Source organism: Bubalus bubalis, chromosome 7 (assembly GCF_019923935.1).
Source record: "Bubalus bubalis isolate 160015118507 breed Murrah chromosome 7, NDDB_SH_1, whole genome shotgun sequence".
Classification (NCBI taxonomy): Eukaryota; Metazoa; Chordata; class Mammalia; order Artiodactyla; family Bovidae; genus Bubalus; species Bubalus bubalis.
Genome location: NC_059163.1, coordinates 102,073,514 through 102,096,071, shown reverse-complemented (window position 1 = coordinate 102,096,071; position 22,558 = coordinate 102,073,514). Strand labels below are relative to the sequence as shown.

Sequence of the window (22,558 nt, the reverse complement as noted above, 5' to 3'; positions counted from 1 at the left end):
GCCATTTAGCATATGAGTGATACTGAGGCCTTTGCCCGGCCACTTATTACATTGATTTTTATGGCTACTTTCCCCCAATACATGCTATTCATCTACAAACTTTCTTCCTTAAAAACTGCATTCAAGAACATGTTCAGTTCAGTTCAGTTCAGTCGCTCAGTCATGTCCAACTCTTTGCGACCCCATGAATTGCAGCACGCCAGGCCTCCCTGTCCATCACCAACTCCCAGAGTTCACTCAGACTCATGTCCATTGAGTCAGTGATGCCATCCAGCCATCTCATCCTCTGTCGTCCCCTTCTCCTCCTGCCCCCAATCCCTCCCAGCATCAGAGTCTTTTCCAATGAGTCAACTCTTTGCATGAGGTGGCCAAAGTACTAGAGTTTCAACTTTAGCATCATTCCCTCCAAAGATATCCCAGGGCTGGTCTCCTTCAGAATGGACTGGTTGGATCTCCTTGCAGTCCAAGGGACTCAAGAATGTGTAAGAATGAGTAAATATGAAATAACGTCACAGAGGTTGTATCCTGAAGCTCTACTGGTTTCACATTGTGAAATAAACAACAGAGGTCTTAGTTTTCAAATGAAATATATTACTATCCATAATCACAAAATTCTCTAAAATATACCATGCTTAAACTATCCCCAAATTCACCATATTCCCTATGCCAAAAGCCTTTGTCAGTGGGACCTTCTTGCTGCTGCTGCGTCGCTTCAGTGGTGTCCGACTCTGTGCGACCCCATAGACGGCAGCCCAACAGGCTCCCCCGTCCCTGGCATTCTCCAGGCAAGAACACTGGAGTGGGTTGCCATTTCCTTCTCCAACGCATGAAAGTGAAAAGTGAAAGTGAAGTCCTCAGTCGTGTCCGACTCTTAGCGACCCCATGGACTGCAGCCTACCAGGCTCTTCCATCCATAGGATTTTCCAGGCAAGAGTACTGGAGTGGGGTGCCATTGCCTTCTCCAGGGACCTTCTTAAAGACTTCCAATTTTAACTGTGATACTGTGAATAACAGGGAAAGTATGGTATGGTAGATTACTTGGACACATGTAGAGGGACAGGTTTACATATTCAACTCTACTTCTTCTCCTTACTATTAACTACTTTATAAATGTGCTATGTTTATAGTGTATAGTGTACAATATAGTGTATTACCACTGCAAAGGTGGTACACATGTGTGTATGTATAAAATGGGTAAGGCCTGTTCCATCTATGAAATTTCTCTAAAGACAAATTCAGTAAGATTTAATATTGAACACCTAACCAAGTCACTACCTTTTCCCCCTTTTTAAGAAACTAGTTTCAAGATCTAAAGTGTCAGATTTTTAAGGTCTATAAAGGACTTATCATCCTAAAAGAAAAAAAAAAAAAGACATACAGATGGCCAAGAGGTACATGAAAAGATGTTCAACACCACTAATTATAAGAGCTTTAATAAAAAGTCCATTTGTGGTGGTTCCCTTGTAGTCCAGTGATTATGACTGAGCTTCCAGTGCAATGGGCACAGGTTCGATCCTTACTGGGGATCTAAAATCCCATATGCTGCAGGATGCAGCCATAAAAATTTCGATTTGCTTCAATTTTTATATTATTCAGTTTATATTTTTTACATTTTTTTTTTTCAGGTTTTCTTTTTTTTTTTTTTAATTTTATTTTATTTTTAAACTTTACATAACTGTATTAGATTTGCCAAATATCAAAATGAATCCGCCACAGGTTTACATGTGTTCCCCATCCTGAACCCTCCTCCCTCCTCCCTCCCCATTCCATCCCTCTGGGTCGTCCCAGTGCACCAGCCCCAAGCATCCAGTATCGTGTATTTTTTACATTTTTTAAATGTATGTTTAACTGGAGGAAAATTGCTGTACAATGTTGTGTTGGTTTCTGCTGTACAGCATCACAAAATCAGTCATAATCATACATAAGTCCCTTTTGTGTGAGTCTTGCTCCCCTCCCCACATCCCACCTCTATAGATCATCACAGAGTGCCAGCCTATCTATTTAACACATGGTAGTGCATATATGTTGATGCTACTTTCTCCATTCATCCCACTCACTCCTTTCCTGACTGTGTCCAAAAGTCTGTTCTCTACATCTGTGTTTCCATTCCTTCCCTGAAAATAGGTTCATCAGTACCATTTTCTAAATTCCATATTAATATATGATATTTCTTTTTCTCTTTCTGACTTACCACCCTCTGTATAACAGGTTCTAGTTTGATTAACAATAGAATTGACTCAAATTTGTTCTTTTTTATGGCTGATATTTCACTGTATACATGTACCACAATTTCTGTATCCATTCATCTGTCAATGGACATCAACTGTTTCCATGTCCTAGCTTTTATAAATAGTGTTGCAGTGGACAGTGGGTTACATGTGTTGTTTTCAATCATGGTTTTCTCAGGGTATATGCCCAGTAGTGGAATCACTGGGTCATATAGTAGTTTTATTCCTAGTTTTTAAGGGAATCTCCTTACTGTTCTCCATAGTGTCTGTATCAATTTAAATTCCCAACAGTGCCAGAGGGTTCTCTTTTCTCCCCTTCTCTAGAGCATTTATTGTTTGTAGACTTTGATGATGACCATTCTGACTAGTGTGAGGTGATAACTCATTGTAAGTTTTGATTTGCATTTCTCCAATAATTAATGATGTTGAGCATCTTTTCATGTGTTTATTAGCCATCTGTATGTCTTTGGAGAAATGTCTGTTTATGTCTTTTGCCCATTTTTTGATTGAGTTATTTTTCTGATACTGAGCTGCTTATATAATTTGGAGATTAATCCTTTGTCAGTTGTTTCACTTGAAATTATTTTCTCCCATTCTGAGGGTTTTCTTTTAATCTTATTTATTGTTTCCTTTGCTATACAAAAGCTTTTAAGTTTAATTAGGTCCCATTTGTTTTTGGTTTTATTTTCCATTACTCAAGGAAGTGGGTCAAAGAGGATCTTGCTGTGATATATGTCAAAGGGTGTGCTGTCTATGATTTCCTCTAGGAGCTTTATAGTTTCTGGCCTTACATTTTAAGTCTTTAATCAATTTTGAGTTTATTTTTGTGTATGGTGTTCAGACATGCTCCAGTTTCATTCTTTTACATGTAGCTGTCCAGTTTTCCCAGCACTACTTAATGAAGAGGCTATGTTTTCTCCATTATATATTCTTGCCTCCTTTGTCAAAGACAAGGTGCCCATGGGTATGTGGATTTATTTCTGGGCTTTCTATCTTGTTCCATTGGTCTATATTTCTGTTTTTGTGCCTATTATGCAGTTTAGTTAAGAGAAATCTCATAAAGATCTTAGTTAGCATTTGAGAAGACGTTTTCGTCACTGAGAAGCAATACTGCTGAATGTTGCTGTTATTTAATTATAAAGAGTTTTTATAAATCACAAACCAAATGCTTTCTTGGATGAAACAAAAGAAAAATGCATAATCATATGGTTTAGGAAAATGTCACTCAGATTCTCAGTAAAATCTACAGCTGCAAAAATAAAAAGGAAGACTGAACAAAAATATAATGGTCTTGAAACCTGCAACAAATAACTGCACATTTTAACTAAAATAAGACAGAGAAACAAAAACATGCCAATGGTGCAGATTGCTGGTTTATTTTTAATATTGCTTAATTTTTAAAAATAAAGTATACAGACTTCCTGTAAAGATAGAGGATTGAAACAGTACTGGAAAAAAGAAAAAAAAAGTCACTCCTTCCGTATTTAACAAAATGAAGGAAAACAGTAAAAAATTACAACAAAATTCACCAGCAAGACCTAAACTATTAATGGGATACAATGAGATGCCCAAACTAAAGAATGTATCACTCCTTGCCCCATCTCCCTCCAAGAAATTAATATATACTTAGGAAATGAGGAGTCAAGAAAATCCTGCTAATTCTCATTATACTTTTTAATTTTGAGCAAAGCTGACTCGAGTGACTCATCAGCCCTGGGAAAATCAGGATAAACCAAAGAAAGTACAAATATTAACAACTTCTATGATGCAGGACAAAATCAGCAGAGTGAGAAACTATCACTAGGAATTTCTATATTCCAGGATATCATATTGATTAAGTAAAAGATATAAAAACTATGGGAATTCCACACCTCTTTAGTTGGGATGAGTGGGCCCTAACATGGCAATTAATAAACAATAAGAGAAAGAACCCAGGTTGCACAGCATGGATTATAGTGAGCTATAGCTGAGACCTAGCCCTTGCACAGTTCATTTGTTCATTCTTTTCTTTGTTCATTTTACACACTTGATTGAGAATCTATTGTGTATATGGCACTGCTTCAGGTACTGAAGAAATGGCAGTAAACAAATCAGATAAAAATATTTAGTTTTATGAAGTTTACATTATTTAGAAAGTTATTAAAATCAAAACTCAAATATGTCTATAGCATATTAAAATGTGATTAAACATTAAAGAAGAGACATGGAAAAGTCCTTGGGGGAGAAGGGTTCCAATTAATACAGTAGTCAGGGAAGTCCTCTGTGAGAAGGTGATGAATGAGGAAAGACTGGAAGGAATTGAGAGTGAACCACTGGACAGGTGATGTTGAGATTCAAGGCATCAGAGACAGCAGGTACAAAGGCAGGCCTGAGGAACAGCCAGGTAGACAGTGCCACTCACATGGAGTGAACCCGGTGGAGGTTAGTAGGGGATGAGAAAAAAGAGCAGTTGGGTTGGAGCTAGAGGCAGGTATATTGCATAGGACCTTATATCACTGTAAGTATTTTGGCTTTTACATAGAACGAAAAGTAAAGCATGGAGTGTTTTGAACAGATGGGAGATTTAGTCTAATTTATATTTTAATTAGCTTAGTCTGACTACAGTCTTGAGAATAAATGCTAGAAGGAGCAAGCAGACATGCAAGGAGACCCGTTAGGAAGTTACATCCATCATTCAGAGAAAAGTTGATGACAGTGGGAGCGCCAGAAGTTTTAGAGCGGTTGAAATTCATATATATTCTGAAAGGAGGGTCAATGGGGATTTCTGACCGATTATATGAAGGTGAGGAAGAGATGAGTCAAGCCAAAAGTTTGGCTTTGGATATGTAAATTTTGAAATGTCCACTAGACTTCCAAGTGGGGGTTTGATGATGGAAGCTTAGTGAAAGAGCCTGACTGGATGGAGGTAAAACATGAGACCTCATCAACATAAAGATAGCATTTAAAGCTGTCATCAAGGCTCTGAGATAAAAAAGAAGTTGAAAAGTAGAGCCTAAGAGCACTCCAACTTTAATAAAATTAGGGAGATCAGAAGGAACCAGAAAAGGAAATTGAAAATGGGTGGTTAGGGAGACAGGATGCTGTCCTATATGTTAAGCATAGAAGTTTCAAGGAGGTGAAAATGAAAGTCACTCAGTCGTGTCCGACTCTTTGCAAGTCAGACTATACATCCACGGAATTCTCCAGGCCAGAATACTGGAGTGGATACCCATTTCCTTCTCCAGGGGATCTTCCCAGTCCAGGGATCGAACCCTAGTCTCCCGCATTGCAGGTGGATTTTTTTACCAGCTGAGCCACCAGGGAAGCCCTTCAAGGAAGGAGTGCCAAGTGTCATGTCAAATGCTGCGAATAGATAAGATGCAGACTGAAAACCCACACCAGATTTAACCACATGGTTGTTCCTACTGGCCATGACAAGAGTGGTCTGTACAGTGTAGAGTAAAAGCCTACTCGGTACAAAAGAGAATAACAGGAGAGGAGGTAGGGAAAACAAGTCCAGAAAATGTTTTAAGGAAAGTTATAGTAAATGGAAACAGAAAGATGCAACAATGATTGGAAGGGAAGAGGGATCAACCAAACACTTTAAAAATGTAATATACCAGAATCTGATGTTGAGATGGTCTAAAAGAGAAAAAAAAAAGCCTGATGAAGAAGAAGGAAAGCAGAATTGCTGAAGAGATGCCTTTGAGTGAAGGAGGACCCGATCTATTAATAGTACATGATGGAGAGAGGAGGACATAGGTGCAGGAAGAGTTCATAAATACTACTTAGTATGCCAATACACAAAGTATATAGATAAGAATATTTAGCCTTTAGATAATAGTAAAATAGAGAAAATACTCTAAAATGTACACAAGTGTCAAGGATAATTCAATCACATCAAGTCAGGGAAAATAAAAGATCTGAACAAAGCTGCCCATTTTAACATTTCTAAAAAATGGAAGGAAATAGCCTATATAAACTATACAAATGTACTATAATAGGAAAAAAAGAAAAAGTATTAGAAGGGAGAGAGATGCAAAATAAAAACATAATTTGAAACATAATACAAGGACTAAAAGCATGTTCTCAAGAACAATCTGATAAAAATTTAATAGAAGAAATTAGAAGTCAATAAGGTGACTCACAAAGATAAGATGAAAGACAACAAAATTTATAGCCAAAATACTCAAATGCAATGTACAGATTAGAAATAGTAAGAGTCAGAATTAATAAAAGTCACACCAATGACTTTAGAGAATACTTGAGGTAGTTATACAAAATTAAGACAAAATAGAAATAGAAACATATTAAAGATTCTCATTGAGAGATGCTGATAAGCAGACACTAAGATGATCAAATATATGGATAATTACTCAATAGAAATCTGGTAAGTTGAATTTTAAAAACTGAAGACATGTATTGTAGTAACATTTCTCAGAATAAATGAAGAACTGAATCTAAAGATGTTACACTATATACTAGAAAGGACTTTAACATTCAGAAATGACACTAACTCTGGTTAAACTTATTCTGTGTCCATGATAAAGAGTTCCTCAGGCAAACAGGCAGAAAATTCAAGTCAACTTCAAGGAGAAATAAATTTAAGCTAGTCTCAAATTTCATCACCACAACACTCAATACCAGAATTCGGCCAAATGTTGTTTTCAAATTAAAATTTCTGATGAGGAAAAAAATGTATGAATGAATATTATTATTCCCCAATGAGTCGCTTTTTGGGTATAAATGCAAATGCCAAACACTCTAATATATGAGACAACATATATGAGTTCATGGATGCTCAAAAATTAACTATTCAGTGTTGAAATCCACACAGCCAAAAGATGAGTCAAAAGTCAAGAATTAAAATTTAATGATATAGCTATGATTATTTAAGGATGACATCAAATGTTGAATTCACTTAGTGCTCTAGTACATACCTGCTAGAAAAATTAGGGTTGTAGGGGAATATATATTATAAACCCTGACCAAGAAAAATAGTATTAACATCAAAATAATTAAAATGAGAGGAATGGAAAAAAACAGAGCAGGCAGTCATTACATGCAGAATAAGTTGAAACATGTAGTTAAAAACATTAAAAAAAAAAAAATTGCTGTGTTCTCCTCCATTACACGGTCAGTATCAGAGAACATGTCTATTTTGCTTTTGTGTTGACTATCTCTCTCCCTCACTCACTCTCTCCTATTGATGTTCAAAAATCTATTTTGAGTTCACTGAAGACAGCAAAGTTTTTATAGTTAATTTTTATTATTTTGTGTTCATTTGTAGCTGAAATAATTATTTATAAGGAGATATTTCTTTATATTATTTGGTTACCAAGGATATAATTCAATTGTGAAGTGAAGTGAAGTTGCTCAGTCGTGTCCAACTCTTTGCGACCCCATGGACTGTAGCCTACCAGGCTTCCCCATCCATGGGATTTTCCAGGCAAGAATACTGGAGTGGGTTGCTATTTCCTTCGCCAGGGGATCTTCCTGACCCAGGAATAGAACCCAGGTTTCCTGAATTGCAGGGAGACGCTTTACCCTCTGAGCCACCAGGGAAGCCCTTGTAAATACTTTATTCTTTCCTTTTATGTACCTAGTTTTCAGGATGATAAGATTCCTGAAATGCTAGAATGACATAGACCACAGAACAGTGTCTAAAGTTTCAGAATTTTTACCCACTATTTTTTAAAATTGTCATGGTAGAAGTATTTACACTACAGAAATTGTCAAATGCTATGAACAGAACTTATAGATAATATATTTTTAATAATTTAGATGTTTCCAAAGATAAGACATGGTTTTCAATATCTTAAAAAATATTCATTTGAAAACAGAACAGCAGGGAAAAAGAAAATATATTTCAAAATGTATCATTTAGTCATAACTGCCACTAATATACTTGTGTATTTATAAGTTTTTAGTATGTATGGTTTTAAAAATTAAAATGTATCTTATAATTGTGTTTTTCATACTTTATATTGCAACACAAATTTCTCCCTATAAGCAACATTTGAATAAACTAATACACTAAATGGAAATAACAGTGTATACAATTGTTCTGAATTTGTTGGGTATTTAAATATTTTCAAACTATGTACAGTTATACAAACTTATCTGAGAACATTCTTGTGTACTTTTTTCTTCCTATTTTCTGATAATTTCCATTAAATGTATCCTAGATTTGAATTATATAGGAAAAGAATATTAACTCCTTTAAGATTATTACATGTAGGTAAAACTGGTCTATATTTTACATTCAACAGATTCTGGTTTTGGTTCAAAATTATACTTCTCCATTTAAATAAGCTTAAAAAATCTTGTGGTGGGGTAAAAAAAGAACATTATTGAAAAATGAGAAAAACTGAAAAAGTACCCATGGAAAACAATGTGAGAAAAAATAATTATCTTTAAAAATTTTAAGCTATGTTACACATAACAAATTATTATGTTAAATAGAAAAAAATATTAAATTTTCTATTCTCCAGGATTTTAAAATCTGAATGTTCTCTTTTATCAACCTACACTGGTCATTGGAGAGGAAAATAATCCAAATCACGTACAATGCAGCAGATTAGTAATGAAAGTGCTTACATGGAATTTCCTAAGGGATTGTTAAAATGTAAACAAAATAAACAGAAAAAAATGTGCTTGAGTTTTTAAAGAGAAACCTTTTTTACTTTCAAATAACGGTTGAATGCCAACAGAAAAAACTATTATGTCCTAGGAATGATTTAATAGCTACTGTAATATGTTTTTGCTTTTTACAATTCTGAAAGTTATTGTTGTCAACATGTTAAAGCAATGCCAACATTAATAGGAATTAGTCTTGCCCAAAGTAGCACAGCTAAAAAATGGAAATCTGAAGCCCACACGCAAAAGGACAGTCACAAATGGTGACATACTCTATAGGTATGTCTTCATTTAGATAACCTGAGTTGGACATTTAGCCTACTGCTGCTAACAAAACAAGACAGCACATAAGTACCAATCCAAGCAGAGCCCAAAGCATTTACTCAGGATGATCTCAAGGCATGCAAAGGACCCCTCTCCCTAAACAGCATTGCTCCCGTTTTCACAATGATTACCCTCAGGTGAGCTTTGCTTACTGTCGCCCCTACAATGATTAGCAACAGCAAATATGTAATCAAGATACTTACCTAACCCAGAAGTTGAAAATAGAAGTTGATACTCCTTGACATATGATTTCTGGGGATAAGTTATTGAAAGAATAATTGTTGGAAAAAAAAAAAGGGAAACAACAACAAAAGCAAAGAGTGACTCAGGTACAGAGGGGTTAGGGTGAGAAAGGCAGATTGAATTGGTTACGTGCTGGATAAGGCAAAAGCCCTAAATTCTTGGTGGCACTGTTTGGAGCACTGTGCATTGAAATTGCACACGGTAGTGTTCTAATCATGTGTTATCTGTTGTGAATATGTAACTGCAGCATCTTGTCTATAATAATTGCACATATTTTGAATAATATACTTTGCTTTTCTTATTGCTCATCTTAAAATGTAAAAATCAGCTAACCATAGGTCAGTACTATTGTGCACCTCCACGTGGCATTTTAACTAAACGGTGACCCTGGAGTTGTGTATTAAGCAAATCCTACCTTAGGTAGTCATGCTCATTTTGAAGTGATTTTTATGTAAAATTGACTAGCTACTAGTTTTACAGGTATTTTCTCCTATCATTGTTAGCAATTATATACTTATTAAAGACAATATGTTTAGTGCAGCAAATGAAATATCTCCTAGCATCTGGAACACATATGTTCTTCTGTACAGAGTGTTCATTCAACACACTTTAAAAAAATCTCTAGCATGTTCCACACAATCAGGATACAAAAAAAAAAAAAATGAATAAGACATTCTTATGGTCCTTGAGAAGCATATTAACTTGAGTATCAAACTTCAAGTCACATAGCTAATTTACCTTGTTCTGATTAGATATTCACCAAACTACCTTTCAATTATAATACTTTCTCTCATGGCACCTAGAGAGAAAATGTGCTTACTACAAGACTCAAGTGTCCAGTTCCCTGGATAGTTGTATTTCTTACCATGAATTTATAGACTGGTGCCTTGATTATAATTAGGCTTTGCAAGGTAGTTTTCCTTATTTAGTAGTACCTTAGACATTATAGTTCTTATTGTAAATTGATATTTGGGTTTTATATGTCTGTCTCCTGAGCTTGGTTAACATAAGTTTTTCCATGAATTTTACATGTCTTTGGTGTACTAGAAAATAATAATTTATGAAATAGAATAGCTGACTCAGGCTTTGGGAGATGGTAGATTTACTAGGGTTGTGCCACGTTTTAGAATCTCCTGGGAATTACCCATCTTGGCTTCCCTAGTTAATCCAACTCTTCCTTTAGATTAGTTGAACCAATTACATACTTGATAGTAAACAAGTTAAAATATGAGGTTAAATACTAGTGTTTCTGAACCAATTACAATTCATGCATATGAAATTATAACTAAACAACTTGATGTTTTCCTCTTAAATATTGATATATTTCTTTGAATAACTATCTACTAAAAGCACGTTTAACCAGCTGCTTCCCCTACCCTACCACTTATAATCCAGAAGCAGAAACCATAAATATAGGCAACATTTTTTTGAATAATTTCTGGGTCAAAAAAGTCAGAGTGCAAATTAGGTAACATTTTTAATTGAACAATAAAGAAAATGCAATATGTCAAGAAAGCATCAACTCAGTATTACTGAGCTACTCAAAAGAGTTTGCTGTTTTCCATTTCATTAACTAGTGTTTTTTAACAAGCATGTCTATTCTATATATTCAAAAATTTGAACTGTGTTTTATAGGCTATTAACAAATCACTTAATTCAAAAGAAGATAATATTTGGAATAAAAATAATGTAAGAAGCTTTACAGAAAGTGCTTCAAATCTGACTTCTTAGATATTTTTAATATCACATTATCACTCATTAATCCCTTATGATTTGTTTCCTTTCTTAAATAACTAGTGAGGAATTTTGTTAAATTAACAAAAAGGTTTTAGTAGAAAAAGATTAGTAGTTACAATTTGACTACATTAGGGATATAAAGCTAAGAAAATATTCACCAATTAATTTCAACTCATGACAAAATTTTAATAAGGCTCAGATGTAGGGTTACATAATACTGAAAAAGTTTCCATTTAAAATTTTAAGATGAAACTTTACTCCTCCTTATGAACTTTAGACGTTCAATCTATAAAATTAGAAATGATGCACTAGATTTTAATTAGGTTCAGACAAATCTTACAAGAAATTGTAAGAGTGTCTTGCTTTAAAATAAACCATAAAGAACAGTGAAGCTTCATTAGCACATTGTTCAGGGAATCATAGAATTTCCTAATGAGAAAGAAATGTGTGCTCAAGAATACTTAATTAGAATTTGTATAATTACAATATTAAAAAAAAACCCTGAAAACTAACCCTTATGTAGGTGTTAACATTAGAAAGTTACTCATAGTTTGTGATTTTAAATCAAGAAAAATATGCACTTTTAGCATTATATAAGGACAAAAATATATAAAACTTTGCTGTGGTTTTCCACACTTCTGTCACATGGTAAAGAGATGGAAAAGGGCAGGAGTTTGTGTTACAGAACTACAAATAACATTGTGATAGTGTACTCCAGGTAAAAATGTTATACAGATGATCATCAGAATTAAGTCTTCAAAATTTAAGAACACTGCAACTTTAGCAAGAGTTTTACCTATAAACATTGTCTACTCAGAGCAGAGCACTTCACTGAACCCTGTGAAAGATACTAATTGGAAGTTCTATGTTTACCAGGGTAAAATGATAAACTATTGTCAGGGCCAAAATTACATCTTTGGCACAAGATTACATATCAGATTGGAGATAGTTATGGATACTGGAACTTTTTACATCAAGCTATTTTAAATATTTCAGACGACAACTAATTCCAAACATCTAATAACCTGTGTCCTAGAATGAGTATAATTGCCAATCATTGATTTGTTCCACATGTATTCACCTTCCATCATTCATAGGCACATGCTGGGGACATTGACTCTAGAAACCCTACAGTCTAGGCACAGAGACAGAGAAACACAACCAGTATCCCCATCCCCTGCACACACATATAGACACAGAGGGGATCATTGTTATCAAACGAGAGAAGTATTATGACAAAGATAAGCAGAGAGTATCAGGATGTTATGAGAACCCTAGGAAAGAACAGACAGCTTCAGATTCTTTATCATCTGAGCCACTAGGGAAGCCCAAGAATATCAGAGTGGGTAGCCTATCTCTTCTACAAGGGATGTTCCTGACCCAGCGATCCAACTGGGGTCTCCTGAATTGCAGGCTGATTCTTTGCCAGCTGAGCCATCAGGGAAGCCCAGATAAGAGTGGGGAGCCTCCATTTCTTCATAGGATCTAATCAGTTGCCAACATTCACACTACAACAACTAGTAAAATGAGTAAAAGAGATAACTTGAAAAAGAAACATTTTAAAAGTATATCAGAGTATTGAGGAAACAATGAAGAATAGACAAACTAAAATACCAAAGTGGTGAGTCTTTTCTCAACAGGCAATCACCATCTGTTTTCTTCTCTATGGCATTTGGGTATGATCTGCAGATCAGAGTATGATCACACACAGTGACTTTACTGGAATAAGAAGAAACCAGCAGAATAATCAGTGGGCATGTGGATCCAGTGTACCTGTTCAGAAACTAGACAAGTCACAGGGTAAGTGGCTGGTTTTCCACATCAGGTGTAAATGGACAAGGATGGTGCTGGGCCTGAAAGAAAGAGTGCAGTCTTTCCCATCTTGCTGTGTTTATGAGGCAAATACTAAGAAGCCACAGTCCCATCACACATGCACATCTGATATATCCTGAAGCTTTCTGGGGCAAAACACCAAAGCTAAATCTCCTGTAGTCTTTCATAGCTAAGGAGACAAAAATCTATCAGGCTTTCAGTGAAAAGTTCATCAGGGTCATGTTCAAGGAACAGGGATGAAGCAAATATAAACTAAGAGTTAACTCAAATTGCAACCTAAACTTGATCCTGCTCAGTCCTAGACAGGATTGAAGTGATTAGTCTCACAGGTAAACCTATCCTGTTGGCAAATAAATTATAGAGCTAAAACTTGTCTTATATACAAGGTCTGATATACAATAAAAAAATTATTGTCATACAAAGGAGAAGGAAATCGTGATCAACAGTCAGGGAAAAAAGTAAACAAGTATATGAGTAAGATAGATGGATAATGATTCAGATACTGAGTTATCCAAGATGAATAGTAAAATATCAGTGTTATTCATAATTAAGGAAAAGACTGAAAAATTTCATGAAAAGATTAAAAATTGCTATAAAGTAAGCATCAGTTAGGCATTTAAAAACTGTACAAGCACAATACCTGAAATTTAAAGCTCAATGAACGAGGTTAATAGAAACTTTCTATAGTAAACTAAAACACAGGTCAATAAAAAATTTGTAAACTGTAACACAGAAAGAGAAAAGCATGGCAAGAACAAAGTAGAGTACAACACACATAAGGAAATAAATAGCAAAGGTCTAACATACTTGAACTAGACTACTCTCAAGAAATGACAGGGAAATTGTAGCAAAGTCAATTTTTGATTAGATAATGACCAAGAATTTTCTAAAACTGATCCACATTATCAACCCATATATTTAAGATCATTGCATCACAAGCAGGGTAAACAATATGAAGACCATAACTAACCACATCAAGGGTAAGCTGATGAAATACAAAGATTAAATTATAAAAGGAGTAACATAAAACTGATAGCCAACTTATCAACAGAAGTACAGAAGTCAGTAGAAAATGTGCTAAATTCTGAAAGATTTAAAAAAAAATTCTGAACTAGACTTTAACCCAGTGAAATATCCTTTAAAGATAAGGGTGGAATCAAAGTATTTTCAGACAAGGAAACGATAAGAGAATTAGTCACCAGCTGAGACAATTGGTTACAATATAAAAAAAATACACAGGAAGTTTCTCAGGCTGAAAGAAAAACATGACCTCAATGGAAAGATGAAACTGAAGGAATGAAGGGATGAATGAAGAGCAAGCACTAGAAAAGGTGATTTTGTTGATATATAGAAAAAAGATTGACTTTTTAGAGCAACAATATTATTTCTGTCTTGTGGATGTACATCACAGAAAGCAAAATGTCTGAGCAACAGTACGAAAGGTAAGAAGGGGCTAAATGAACCTAAAGTGAGGTGTGGTTTCAGTATTTTTCAGTTCAGTTCAGTCGCTCAGTTGTGTCCGACTCTTTGCGACCCCATGAATTGCAGCATGCCAGGCCTCCCTGTCCATCACCAAACTCCCCGAGTTTGCCCAAACTCATATGCATCGAGTCGGTGATGCCATCCAGCCATCTCATCCTCTGTGGTCCCTTGCTCCTCCTGTCCCCAATCCCTCCCAGCATCAGAGTCTTTTCCAATGAGTCAACTCTTCGCATGAGGTGGCCAAAGTATTGGAGTTTCAGCTTCACCATCAGTCCTTCCAATGAATACCCAGGACTGATCTCCTTTAGGATGGACTGGCTGGATCTCCTTGCAGTCCAAGGGACTCTCAAGAGTCTTCTCCAACACCACAGTTCAAAAGCATCAATTCTTCGGCACTCAGCTTTTTTCACAGTCCAACTCTCACATCCATACATGACCACTGGAAAAATCATAGCCTTGACTAGACAGGCCTTTGTTGGCAAAGTATAGGCTCTGCTTTGAATATGCTATCTAGGTTGGTTGTAACTTTCCTTCCAAGGAGTAAGCGTCTTTTAATTTCATGGCTGCAGTCACCATCTGCAGTGATTTTGGAGCCCCCAAAAATAAAGTCTGACACTGTTTCCACTGTTTCCCCATCCATTTCCCATGAAGTGATGGGACCAGATGCCAGTGTTTTTAGGAAGTGCTAATAACACTAGCTTAGGAAGACTCTAATAAATCAAAGTTGTATATTAAAATCTAAAGCAAAAGCACTAAAAATGAACACAAGAAAAAACAATAATAAACAAGTAAATTAATAGAAAATATAATTAAATACAATGAATATAAATATAATTAAAGTTCTTTATAAGAAAGAGGGAAGAGAGAAATAACAGCAAAAAGTACATGGAAGAAATAGAAAATATATAGCAAGATGACATTAGTATATATTAGCAAATATATTACCTACTGCATCAAACCTAAAAGTACTAAAAACACATTAAAAGAGATGGAAACTAACATACACCACTTGCTGTTTACAAGAAACATGTTTAAAATATGAGCACACAGAAAAGTGCAAGTAAAAGAATGAAAAAAAGTCACAAAATTAAAGAAGTGTGGATATATTAATATTTAACTAAGATGATTTGAAGATAAAAATAATCACTAGAGATAAAAAAGGAATAATTCATAATGATAAAATAATTCCAATAAGAAAACATCCTTCAGTTCAGTTCAGTCGCTCAGTCGTGTCCGACTCTTTGCGACCCCATGAATCGCAGCACGCCAGGCCTCCCTGTCCATCACCAACTCCCGGAGTTCACTCAGACTCACGCCATTGAGTCAGTGATGCCATCCAGCCATCTCATCCTCTGTCGTCCCCTTCTCCTCCTGCCCCCAATCCCTCCCAGCATCAGGGTCTTTTCCAATGAGTCAACTCTTCATATGAGGTGGCCAAAGTACTGGAGTTTCAGCTTTGGCATCATTCCTTCCAAAGAAATCCCAGGGCTGATCTCCTTCAGAATGGACTGGTTGGATCTCCTTGCAGTCCAAGGGACTCTCAAGAGTCTTCTCCAACACCACAGTTCAAAAGCATCAATTCTTCAACGCTCAGCCTTCTTCACAGTCCAACTCACAGCCATACATGATCACAGGAAAAACCATAGCCTTGACTAGACGAACCTTTGTTGGCAAAGTAATGTCTCTGCTTTTGAATATGCTATCTAGGTTGGTCATAACTTTCCTTCCAAGGAGTAAGCGTCTTTTAATTTCATTTTCTGTTTAATGATAATGAGATGTAAAGTATATAAACAAAATTTTATCAGGGGGAATAAGGAGAAATATATATATCTACAATCATAATAGGAGATTGTAATACACCTCTCAACTAGTACAATAAACAGACAAAAAAATAGTAACACAAGTGAAAATTTGAAGTACATATCTAACCAAATTGATATAATTGACATATATAGAAAATTATGCACAGTATCTTCAGAAGAGAAATTATTTTTCAACTGCACCTAGAACATTTGCCAAGATGTATCTATCATTAGAATATCATTTGCTATACGTAAGACAGTAATGGTCAAAACAAAATATATAGAAAACAAAGCAGTTAAATCATTCATATGCATACCTTGTTAAGAAGTTGTTTTAAACCTGAGATTGTACATGGAACAATTAAAACTTTAACAATTATATGAAAATCAGATCTGTACTTTGAACGTTTCAAACTGGCATAGTTTGAATACTGGATGAGAAATGTGCAAGACCAAAGGTAGTGAGCTTGTATAGCAGGCCACTGTAGTAATCTAGGTGAACAATAATAAGACCATGAGCTAGAAAAGGAAGAACAGGCAGGAAAAAGATGATACAGATTTAAGAGATAGTCCTGGAAGTTCTTTACTTTCACTAAGTGACTAGCATTAATAACAAGGAACAGAACTGTAGGTAATGAAGCATATGGAGATGGGGTCACTTTAGCATGGAACATGCTGTCCTTGAAATCCCCAGCTGGAAATGTTTAGTGTGAAATTCAATATGTAGTTGAAGCATCTGAGAAAAATGTGACCTGGGATAAACAGATTGGGATTTACTGGTAGCAGTAGCCATGTTAGTGATTGGAGCATCTGAAAGGACTAAAGAAAGAGATTGAGAAGAGGGGAGGAAGAAAGTAGGAAGAGGGGAGGCAGGGGACAAGGAAAAGTAAGAAAAGAGAAAGAAAAAAGAGGAAGGATAGAGGAGTGGATATAGAGAGGAAAGACAGAGACAGGAGTGTCCTCATGGTTTAAAAATATGAATAACAGCTATCACCTACTGAGGGCTCAGCATGTATCAAATGTGATAATAGACTCTTTAATAATTAAAAAAAAATTGATCCTTACAACATTATGGGTTAAATATGATTACTATCTACTTCAGAGAAAAGAAAACTGAGTTTAGAGAGATTAGGTAATGTTCCCAAAGTAACTCACATATTAAATAGTACAATAGGGATAATAAATCCAGATATTTCTGACAAGTTTCATGAAATTAAACACTATGCTGTCGTGCCTGCCCAGTCTGTGTCACAAAGCTAAGTCAAGACAGACAAGTACAAATACAGAGGAAGTGGTCACAGTGGCCCATACTGAAAAAAATCAAAATCAAATCAGACAAAAATTATAAAGTAAGAAACAATATTCAAAACCTGTTCTTTTGATTCTGTATTTAAGAGTTCACAGGTGCTCTTAACAGCTGCCACTGGGTGGTAGAAGATAGAGTACAATAGGCAGAGGCATCATAGAAGGTAAACAGATAGAGACAATATAGTTGGACTCTCCTTTAGAGCCTGGACACAAAGAAAGGGAGACTGAGAATAGTTAATGCGTCAAGGAAGGACATCTTGATTTTGGTCCAAATATTCTTGGAAGCATAAATATACTGGATGCTGAAGGGAGTGTCAGCAGCTGGAGAAGTTAAAGAAATAGGAGAAAGAGGATAACTGAATTAGGGAGTATTCTGAAGAAATGGGATAGAGGAGATTGATGTAAGTATGACAGCCATGGAGACAGATGAAAGCTAGCCTCAAACCCAAGGAAAGGTTTTCTTTTTTCTCTGAGAGCGGATTCCCAAAGTGTCTATAAAAAATGAGTTAAAGAAATTCTTCCTGATCCTTTCTTACAGAGCAGAAAAAAAAGTGAGTTGCATATTTTATTGACAATAAAAATATTTTTCATACAGTATGTGACTTACTGTTATTCAATAGTACACAAAACTGAGTCACTCATATTTATCCTTATAATTTCTTTGCTGCAAGAATAGAGGCTTAAATATGTGAAGATACTGTTTGTAGATATTTGAATAAAAGTTAAAGTTCCACTTCTTCATGGTAGTTGGCTCAAATTTTTTTCCCAGCCTTCAATTATATTTTGTACTTTCATCTTTTTTATTACTGCCAAAAGTGATATACACAGTCAAGCCTGACTTCCTTTAGTTGTAGGTCTCTCTCCTGAACCTATCATTACCCTGCAAAATCTCATTTAAGAGAGATGTGTGCCTGTTTATTTTTATACATTCTTAATGCAGATGACACCACCCTTATGGCAGAAAGTGAAGAGGAACTAAAAAGCCTCTTGATGAACGTGAAAGTGGAGAGTGAAAAAGTTGGCTTAAAGCTCAACATTCAGAAAACGAAGATCATGGCATGCGGTCCCATCACTTCATGGGAAATAGATGGGGAAACAGTGGAAACAGTGTCAGACTTTATTTTGGGGGGGCTCCAAAATCACTGCAGATGGTGACTGCAGCCATGAAATTAAAAGACGCGTACTCCTTGGAAGAAAAGTTATGACCAACCTAGATAGCATATTCAAAAGCAGAGACATTACTTTGCCAACAAAGGTCCACCTAGTCAAGGCTATGGTTTTTCCTGTGGTCATGTATGGATGTGAGAGTTGGACTGTGAAGAAAGCTGAGTGCCGAAGAATTGATACTTTTGAACTGTGGTGTTGGAGAAGACTCTTGAGAGTCCCTTGAAGACTCTTGAGAGTCCCTTGGACTGCAAGGAGATCCAACCAGTCCATTCTGAAGGAGATCAGCCCTGGGATTTCTTTGGAAGGAATGATGCTGAAGCTGAAACTCCAGTACTTTGGCCACCTCATATGAAGAGTTGAACTCATTGGAAAAGACTCTGATGCTGGGAGGGATTGGGGGCAGGAGGAGAAGGGGATGACAGAGGATGAAATGGCTGGATGGCATCACTGATTCGATGGACGTGAGTCTGGGTGAACTCCAGGAGTTTGGTGATGGACAGGGAGGCCTGGCATGCTGCTATTCACGGGGTCGCAAAGAGTCGGACACGACTGTATGACTGAACTGAACTGAACTGAATGCATTCTCTTTAACTATGATGGCTGAGGATGAAGCAGGGCTGGGAAAATAGTCACTAACTGGAATATCTTATCAAAAATTTTATAAAATGTTATGAATAGTAACATTATAACATTGTCTTTTAAAAAGTTATGTATATTTAAGTCCAAGGTCTCAGTAAAATCAAGCTAAGTACAAAATATTCAGAGACCTTTGGACAAAACCAAAACTATGTGGAATGCGATCTTTCTAAAGTGAGTGTGAGGCATGACTAATAAGTGCTATGAAGATATACAGTCATAATTAAGTAAACTACAAATCTGTTTCATTGTGGTATGGAACACTTTCAGAGATGAAAATCTTATAGGAATTTACACGACTGTAAATCATGGCCTTATTAAATCTATAAGGTTGCATTATTATAAGTAGTTATGGATATTACAAGTAAGTCATTTGCCTGTCTGGCTTTTCAGATTTAGGGTCATGTATTCAGAAATGTATATGCATTTGGGACACTACATTCTGGAATTTTTAACCAGATATAAAATTTCATTTTCACAGAAAGACAGTCTCATGAAAAAGATCACATATCAAGTAAATGAGGAAAGACACTTACATGCGTTTGTGGGTGCTTAGAGGGGAAAAGTAGAAAAGGGAATTGAAAGAAGAAATAACTGGAAAATAATCACCCCATAAAAAGTTAACCACTGTCTCCAGAGTAGTAAATTATAAGCTGAGGGAGCAATTTGAAACAGGAAGTTGGATAGAATGCAGTTTGTTAGAATGTTGTTTAAAAATTAAAATGTTGCAAAATTGGACTAAGGAATTTTAGCATAATTTTAATGTATGGAAAAATTTTGGAACTATGCCATATTACTTTCTTCGATTCTAAAAAAGTGTACAGTAACTGGGTATAAAATTTCCTATGAATTCAGCCTGTGATTATATGTTAGAAAAATATTTTTATTTCCTTTATACATGCAAACTATGTACTACATGTATATGTATGTGTGTATCTAACTTTAAAATTTTATTGGAATATTTTTTGTTCTGTTATTGCAATACTGTATTGTATTTTGAAAATACAAAATATTGTATTTTCAGTCTGATATAAAGAAAAATGTATCAAAAAGTCACTATTTTCAACTCCTTAGTGAAATCCAGGGGAAAAACATGAAGATTGATTGAAGAGTGGAGGAAATAAATAAATAATAAATGAAGCAAGTCATCTTTCTTTCTCAGCACTCATATGCACCCTAGGAAAAGATCTTTAGGGTCTACCTGAAATTCCTCCATCCTTGTCACTTGCAATGGAATAGGATCCATAAGCTATGAAGCTGCCTATTACCAATCTCATTCTCCACTGAAAAAAATACTAGATTCATTCAAAATAGCAATTTACTTGCAGTCACTTTTATATGATTTAGCCATGAATTTGGATCTGAATCAGAGTCACAAATTTTAGGATTAAAGAGAAAATTTCAAATACTCTAACAGAACTTATCTGTTTTATTTGCAAATCTGAATGTCAATTGTACTATATACTACACTGTTTTTTTCTGTCAACAACTTTTAAGAAATCTGAGATATATCTCACTTGAATTATCCTTTTTGCCATTCTTATGTTACTTACAAGCCAGTTGTTTTTTTTTTTTTTTTAATTAAAATAATATGGTTTGGCCCTTGAGGGAGAACATATTTTTTCATATCAAGTACTAACTGGGTTCCAAGTTTGTGTTATATATTGGGCTTAGTCCTGGAAGCCACAATGATTAGCAAGATAGGGATGGCCCCTGTTCTAAGGGAGCCCCCCCAAGAGAGAGACAGACTTAGACCAAACAACAATATAGTGTTATATGAATCTCTGATTGTTATATGGAAAAACAATAAAAGCACATTTTAAACTAAAACACAGCATAAAGTGTATTAGGTCATAAACTGTATTAGCTTTAGAATTTTGTATACCCTTAGTTTTAAAATATACTTTTCCAGTTTTAAAAACCAATATATAACTATATTTATATTTATTACATTATTTCTCATAAATTTTTATTTATGAAGTGTATTTTACATTTCAAATCCTTTCATCTTCAATTTCTTCTAGGTGTCAAAAAGCTATTAGTTTGACAAACCACATTACCACATCCATTTTTATTAGCCACAAAACAATAACTTATAATATTTGACCTGTGATTAAATTGCAGTTTAAATGTTAACAACTGAATTAATTTTAACATGCTTCTACCTTGTTAGTTTTGCTATTTGAAGTTTTCTGTTGCTACTTTAACATAAAGCACATCAACTATATTGTCTTTATAGATTGTTCTCTTATTCAAAGAGTTATTACTCATTTACTAAAAATAAGGTGAATAATAGAACAAGGCTTTCTGAACTATATATCAGAGAGAAAGTTTTATAGCCTTCGTATTGCTTACAAATCAATTCCTTAGAGTTGGCCTGCCATTAGGAGCTTTTAAGACTGCCAAGAGCTGTGTCATTCACTGCTGTTTTGACACATTAATGCACTAATGGTATGTTTCGGCTGACATAACTTCTTTTAAGTTCTGTTACAATAATTATCAAGACCTATGAGATATGCAGAGTTAAGTAAGGTGACAAAGAGTATGGAAATACTCAGATATTCCTGGAGCATTCATTTCAAAATGACAGTGAATAATTAATAAACTATAAAAACAGAGATAAGAACTATCTGCTTGAGAACCCCGTCAGAGGAAACAAAGAGACAGTCACTTAGAAAAGATGGCAGGTACACTTAAGTATTCATTTTCTTTTTATAAAATAAGGTTTAAAAGTTATGACATGATAACACATTCACATACTAAAACATATGAGTTATTGGTAGTTTATTAATATACATTTAAAGAGCACCTAATACGGTAAAAATGGAAATGTCAAAAATTATTTCACCTTTTGTGGGAAGGTAGACACTAGTCTTCCAGGAAAAACAAAAGCATTAATGTAAACTAGTAGATACGGCACACTTAGGAGGAAATAATTGCTATAGGCAGTAAAGTACTTAATCTGCCTTCTGTTGTCTCCCTCTTATTTTATCATATCCTAGCACAAAACAACAAAATTCCTCCATACAACCTTCCTGTTAGGTTACTTCCATCTAAAACATTAAACGCCTTCCTTTTATTTATCTCATTAAAACAAAATTTTCATCCATCTAGCTCCCTACCAGCTCATTCATATCAACATTTTCTTTACCTCCAATCTGATGCTAATGTGAGGAAATT

At 35.1% G+C, this 22,558-nt stretch overlaps 1 protein-coding gene across 1 annotated transcript in view; it reads right to left on the bottom strand.

Annotated features, from left to right (window-relative positions):
- STPG2 (sperm tail PG-rich repeat containing 2) overlaps positions 1–22,558 on the bottom strand; it is a 620,311-nt gene that overhangs the window by 58,714 nt on the left and 539,039 nt on the right. The window lies entirely within an intron of this gene.